We start from the raw sequence: 7,399 nt of genomic DNA on the forward strand, positions 1-7,399 counted from the left end.
GCGTGTCACCAGCACCCATCTCAGGGCAGCCTGCGAGGTCTGGTGAAGGTGTTTCTCCCTGGGATGGCCTGAGAAGTCACCCAGGGGCCGGGGGCAGTGTCACCTCTCCTGGCACCAAAGAGCTCTTTGTCGGACAGTCACTGCAGGAGGGGAATCCCTGCCTACATATGTAAGGATGGGAACCAACTGTTGCTGTAATCAAGTGGTTGTCTATCTCCTGGGTAAGGAGGGAACAGGAAGGGTTCCCGGGATGAAGATGGCACCTGCCTGGGTGTCCTGGGATGATGTCAGAGGAGGATGATTGTGCCATGGGAGGGGAGGGTGATCTGACACCAGCACCAGGAACGGGGACCCAGAGCTGGTCTCTGAGCAAAGGTCTTCAAATACTGCCTCTGCCAGAGGCTCCTGACGGGCACAAGACAGGAGCGGGAAGAGGCAGGGAGCCTTGCTGGTGTAGCATTAGTGCAAGCGGCAACGCTTACCCATCGTTCATGTCTTCATTTGCATCTCTCATAAGCATGTGCAGTGGTGTTCTCAGGTGGAAGAACAAATTATGAACACCTGGCTGTGCTTGTGCTCTTACTTTAACCTGGCTTGGGTGACTGCAGCGTGAGGGGTCTGGGTAGCAATAGGTTATCCTGACAGACCGTGGCATTCCTCCTCCAAAGACGCAGCAAACCCACAACCAGGGACTGAAGCACCATAACACGGTGCCCCAGCAGGGCATGACACGTGAGGGCAGCAAAGGCATCTCCTGGGGGTCTCGAGGGCTCTCTGGCACGCAGCACGAGCCGCGGGCAAGTGCCTGGACATGGGCAGAGCCACAAGAGGGACGTCAAAGCTGCAACTGAAAGCTAGAGAGACATAGCCTTCAAGGTCAGACCATGACCAGCTTAGGATATGTGGCTCTATATTTGGCGGTGACGCAATTAGCTAGAAGCAAATGCTCGTTTTCCATTGATCCGTAGGCAGGGCAACCGTCGCCAAAGGTAACATGAGCACCGTCAGTGACAGATGATACATTGTTGAGGTTCAGACCATCCGACTCTCCTGTCTTTCCCTGTGGTCAACAGTTCTTAATGCAGTTTCACTTCTCTTGGAAAAAAAAGAAGCAGAGAACAGATTATTTCCTTCCTGCTATACCATACCAAGCATGCCAAGAAATGGTGTGGTATTTCCACAACCTGAGGCAGAGGTTTCCCTTCCCAGCCAGGATTTTTTGTCAACCTGCAAAGCTTCGGTGCTGTCAGCCACAGCTGTGCTGCACATAGAAGCCAGTCTGAAGCCAAAATGCTTTCAAGGGTGAAGTTTCAGGCAGCAGCGTGTGCTGAGCCAAAATTTAGCTAAACAGCAGGGGGAACCCAGAGGAGGGAGTACCCTACGCCCCCACCCTGCCTCTGCTGCCCCTCAGCCGCAGGAACCACAGCCCTGCAGATACACCTTCACCAGTAAGCAACTGGTCCCACGACCAGCATCTTCTCCTAAACTCAACCCTGCCTTCAGCCACAGCATCCAGAAAACAGAGGCCCTTCTTGAGCTGCTTGGCCAGGGCTCTTTCCTAGCCCCAGTTTTAGTTGCCATCTGCCCAGTCCAAGGCATTTTCTTTACAGCAGAGGAGTGTGTTGCTCAGAATGTGTCTGCTCTCCTGTCATTGTCTGCCCTTCATCCAGCTGAATTCAAGTAATGCCATTAATGAAGGTCATCAAGCATCACTCATCATCTCTTATAGCCAGACCAAAATGTCTAAATGCTGCACATTATGCAGATCAGTCAAGGGGGGAGCAGGGAGGAGGAGGAGATGACCACACAGTAAGAGAGCGTTCATATGCATTGCACAATGCTGGAGCCATGGGACAGACGTGCCTCTGACTTACACCAAGCCAGAAATACGCTGAACTATGTCTGCTGGGGCCAGGACGGCACTGCTCCCGGCCGGCGTTGATCCTGCTCCATCGGCCCTGCTGGCCGCTGGGCACATGCAGAACCTGCTGATGGAGCGATCAGCCATCTCCATCCCCACTTAGCCCTGATGGACACCGTTATCTCACTTACCTCTGACAGCAATGCAGCTAAGCCAGGAGGGAAAGGAAACCTAGGGATGAACTGTGTGGAGCATGGGGACCTGGCCATGGGGAGCTCAGGTGCATCTTGCCAAGGTCTGAGGTGATGCTCGTGGCCTCACTGCAAGAAGATGATGATGATATGCACACCACACTGCCTCCTGAAGCCAGGTGTCAGGGACACACGATGTCTGTCTCAGAGGGGACCCAGTAGCTCTGGAAAGCAGGTTGGTCTTTCTCAGTTACCGCATGGAGGGGACAGGTAATTCATCACAGTGTGTGACCTACTGCTCAGCTGTGAAAAGGAGGAAACCTCTGTGGTCTCACCCCAGGTAGCAGTTACACCTTTGGCTAAGAACTGCTCCTCCCAAGAGCTACCTAGAGAGATCATCATGGGCAAACAGAGCAGAGTCATGCAGAGAGCCTACGGTGGCTGAGCATCCATCAGACCAGCAGCTGGACAAATGCTGTCCTCAGCCTCCCTCCAGCCTCCACCACGGGACCATGGGCGCTGTGTTTACCCTGCACAGAAGCTGGGTAATACAGATGGCTATTTCATCACCCCAGGAATGCACGTGCCCTGTGACTCCTCGGTCTCCTGTTTCCTCTGCCCTCTGCTCTCTCACCTCTCTCTGCTGTTCAACATGCATTTTAACATGTAGCTCTTCGGGGAAGAGGCAATCGTATGTGAGGCTGGCTTGGTGCCTAGCCAAACCTGCTTTTCAAATATAAGTGGACCTGTCAAGCATCTCCAGCAGAGCAGCGCATACAGATTTCACTGTGTCCCAGTCCAGCTGACATGGCCACAATGCACATCCACCAGGTCATCCCACATCAAGCAAACAATGAGGACATCAGGCGTTATTTTTATTGGCTTTCCTCCACACAGTTAAATTGGTTTTGCTTTGCTTTGGGTTTGTTTGCTTTAATTTATCCCTCATTATGGAAAAGCATTGGCAAGAGAACTTTGAGCAATCTCAAGTGTCATTAAGTTAACAATGGCTGGTGGAAATCAAACCCAGTTCAGTCAAAAACCTGTACATTGAGTTACTATCATAGTGTCCATATTGCTACACCTATACTGAGTTTTAACACAAGTGATTTTGAGTCAGGTGTTTCTGGATAGATTTAAACATGTAGATAAACTGGACAGGACTGGGCTTAAAAGCCTTTACTACAGCATGCTCTCTGTTTTATATCTCCAATACAACACACTTGCCTGCTCCCATTGAAACATGCTTCAGTTTGCAACAGAAATGGAATTGAGCCAAGCCAAAGAATTCTTAAAGAAGTGGACTGCACTTTTCTCAGGGCAGATGTGTAGCAATAACCCACAGAAATCACATTATGCTCTGACTGATTCAAACCACACTGGTATTTCACTGGGGGAAGAGGTATTTGGCCTTGTTCCTCCTTGGAACAGCCATCTATTTAGATGGCCCCTTGTGCCCAGGATCACAGCCCAGTGCTGAGTATTTATTCTCTCTGTGCGCCAGGGAAAAGAGCTGTGCTGCATTTTACAGACCAGGAGATGAAACACAGATGTGACCTGCCCTTGGACATACATCATGAGCTTGCAGCAGGACACTGACTTGAGCCCAGGCCCAAGGTCCCTGTGCACCCTTCAGCCACCAGACCAGCTTAGATTTTCAATCAGGCTGAGGCAGGGAGTTTGGAAGTGGAGAAGAGTGTCTCACCATCCTCCCTTCTGACATCTATTATGCAATACAATGGCACAACGATGCAAAAGGCGCCAGCAAGAAGATGCCAGCTGTGGCTCGGGAAGTCCTTGCATTGCATGCTGCTGGGGGCTGGACGTGGCACAGACCATCGCTGCGGGCATGCCTGGGTCTCGCATTCCTTCCCTGGCCACGACTAATGGCTGTTTTTTGTTTGCAGTGGTGGTTTGTTTATTTATTTAACTGTTGCAAAACTTATGTTGTAAGGATAGCAGTGTGCATGAGGAATGGACACCCTATGAATAATATAAACCAGTTTAATCACACACTACATGGATGGTTTCAGCTGTATTGGACCATAGTCATTCCAGGACTTCCATCAGATGATGCTGTCACCATATATTGCCACTGTCCCTGTTCATCTCCTGCCCTCCTGGCACCTCTACTGTTATTTGTGACCAGATACATGGTGGGGTCTGTGTGCGAAAGAGAGTCAACCGTAAAGAGCAGTTCCTACTCCAGTGTGGTTAACTACACCCCACCACATTTGCAGAAGGACCTAGATATATTTTCCTTCTACACTTGCCCTATACCCCCTTGCTGCATGCCTGAGGCCTCCCAAAGAGCCAGTCTTCACCCTTAAAAACAGTCATATCCTGGGAATAACAGAAACGATGGACACAGGAATCAGAGAGTGTGTAAAGGTCTTGCAATCTCTCATTATTGCAACGAGCCCGCAGCTCTGCACAGTTTACATCCCCTGTACTTTCCCTGTGTCACTGTCACTGACTGCTCAGTGGATAACTCTGGGTTTCCCTGTTTGTTGCCATGACTCATTTCAGTTTTTTCACTTCTTTATCTGAAAGTCTCTGACCTCAAGCAAAGCCACTGAACTAATACCACAGGATCTAACAGCAAGTTTTCTATTTTCGCTGACCGCATCTGTTCATGTTAGGCCAGGATGGCTGTGACAGCCGCTGTGCTGCCAGACACAGGCTGAACCTGCAATGCAATCAACATGGGTTAATTGGCCACATGGGCCAGGAAACACGCTCGAGCTGTCTATGCCAAGAAAGGACCAGGGTGTGGAAGGCCCTTAGGTCTTGAAACACTGGGTTTTTTCCTCAAATGTTAGCTCCAGCCAGCTAGTGTGTTTTGGGGCAGAATTTTCTTCCTGGAGTATTTTGGTATATTCCAGCAAGGGGTCGGTTTGGCTGAGGGCTGGGTATCACAGCCTTACAGGTTTTACTTAATTTGTAAATTATCTTTTGTAGACTGGAACATGCAAGTTTTTAACTATCTCACGGAAAGGAAGGGACAGAGAAAAGTCACTGTGTCCTTGGCCAAGGAGAACACATCAGCCAAGCCAGGCTGGGCAACACGTGGAGGGAATAGCCCAAACTGCACCCTGTGCCCCAGGGCAGCTGCCCATCTCCATACCTGCCCAAATCCCCAAGACCCACCTAAGAAACTCTACAGCTTTGGGACAATTTTATTTCTGGGGGCTCCTGGAAATCTGACTATTTAAATCACTTTCCTGGATCCAAAGTTGTCTGCATCTTGCTTCAGACGGCCTCCCCTGAACCCATGGGCTTTGCACTGCTGTAAGCCAGCGGCAATCAGAGGCCAGCCCCATGTGGGCCACACTGGTAGAGGATGACTGTCACCTGAATGGCGTCCCCAAACATGCACACTCCCTTCCCATTCACAACTGGGTCACTTCCCCATCGCAAGTAAACCAACAGTTTTTACCATTAAGTCACTCCGGAAAAGCATCTGAGTGTTTGCCTTAGTTGCCATCTAGGTGTCTCTTCCACAGACACTCTTCCTGCCTGCCACAACATGTCCCTCACATATTGATTTTCCAATTTAAAAAAAAAACATGTCCCAACAGGATCTACAGCTGAGGCCCCCTCTCTGTGCTTTCAGCTTTAGTTTCAAATCCTGTTTGCTTGAAACTGAGTGAACAACCTCCAGGGTTATCAGCAGGGAGAAGGAAGGCCATCATCATGGATGCAGAGACCTCTCCCTGTGGGCTGTCCTCCAGACCACGGCTGGGACATCCCTGGTGTAAGGCAGCAGCCTCACCAGCATGTCCCCATCTGCCTCTCTGCGGTTCTTATGAAACAAAACTCAAAACCTTGGTGAATACAAGGAGGGATCTCTGTGCCCTGAGATACAAAGCTCAAATGTAATGTGGGGATGGAGGAAGAAGGAGTGTGTGACAGGCTTGGACAGACACATGTCAAAGCCTTAGGAAACCTGGCAGAAACGTCTCTGCAGCAGATTCAAGTGGGAAGGATGCTGTGCATCAACCAATGCAAAACTGTTGGGTGGGCCTTGGAGAAGCACGAAGCAGCTGTACCCCTTTGCACTGCAGCCCCATGCCCAGGAAGGTCTCCTCACTGGGGCAGGGATGGGCAGGTTCCCTCCAGCCCTGGGTCTGCATTGTGGCAGGTACGGACCCTGTGGCAAGGGCAGCCCTTGGGTGTTTCCAAATAACCTGGAAGACACCCACAGCACCTGGCCCCCTTCTGTTGGGTGTCACTGGCACCTGGCAGGCGCCTTTCTCACCTTTCTCACAGTGATGCTCCAGGGAAGAGCCAGCCCTGCTCAGCAAGGAGAAATGGCACCTTGCAAACCCACTGGTGTTCTCTGAGGGGGTTGAGCAAGGGAGCGCAGAGCAGATGCAGTTGCTGTAGCCTACTGAGGTTTCCAAAGGCATTTGACAAGCTGTTGCCAAAGGCTCTGAGAGAAACTGGGAAGCAACAGGATGAACGAGAAGGTCTCACAGGGATAAGTAACACAGCAAAGATGGGAAATAAGGAGCAATTATCATATTGGGAACAGTGTCCTTCCATGCAGGGTCATGCTGGGGTCTCTGCAGGAACTTGGGCAGGGGTGGACAGGCAGATGACAGCTTTTGCAGATGATACCAAATGGCTCATGGCAGTAAACGTGACCTTATGATGCTCAGCAAGCAGGTGTTCAAGTGGCAGAGGAGGTCTATGCAAAGGGATGCAAAATCCTCATTTTACATACAAAACAGGGGAGCCAAATGAGACCCTATGCAGATAGCTCTGTGGAAATGTTACCTACTACAAGCAAGAAAGAAGAAATCTCAAATTAAATGTGAGGAGATAAGAGAGAAGAAAGTGAAAAGATCAAGAAGAAATTGTGCCGTAACAAAAACTCATGGCAGCCCCAGCTCAAGGACTGTGCACAGTCTCGGTGCCTCCATCTCAAAGAGGTGCTAGCAGAGGCGCACAAGGTCCAGAGCAGAGGCATGGGGTTAGCACAGACATGGCAGAGCTTCTGGGTGAGCAGAACAGGATTCTCCAGGCTGGAAATGGGACAACTGGGGATGGGGGTCTGCAGAATAATGGAGGGCTAAAGAGGATGGAAAGAGGAAAACTGACTCTTCCTACACAAGATGTATCAGATGAAGGTAGTAGGTGCAAGACCTAAAACCAGAAAACTGAAACTTTTTTCAGGCAGTGTATAATTAGGCTGCAGCAGCTCCTGCTGCAGGATGCTGTGGTTGCTAAAAGCTAAGCTGTATGCGGAAGCAGCCAGACAGGGATGGAGAGGAGGCAAGAGGAACAAAACAACATTGAAGATTCTTAAATACAGACAGTGCTCTGGCTCCGAAAATGTGTA

Source organism: Grus americana, chromosome 5 (assembly GCF_028858705.1).
Source record: "Grus americana isolate bGruAme1 chromosome 5, bGruAme1.mat, whole genome shotgun sequence".
Taxonomy (NCBI): Eukaryota; Metazoa; Chordata; class Aves; order Gruiformes; family Gruidae; genus Grus; species Grus americana.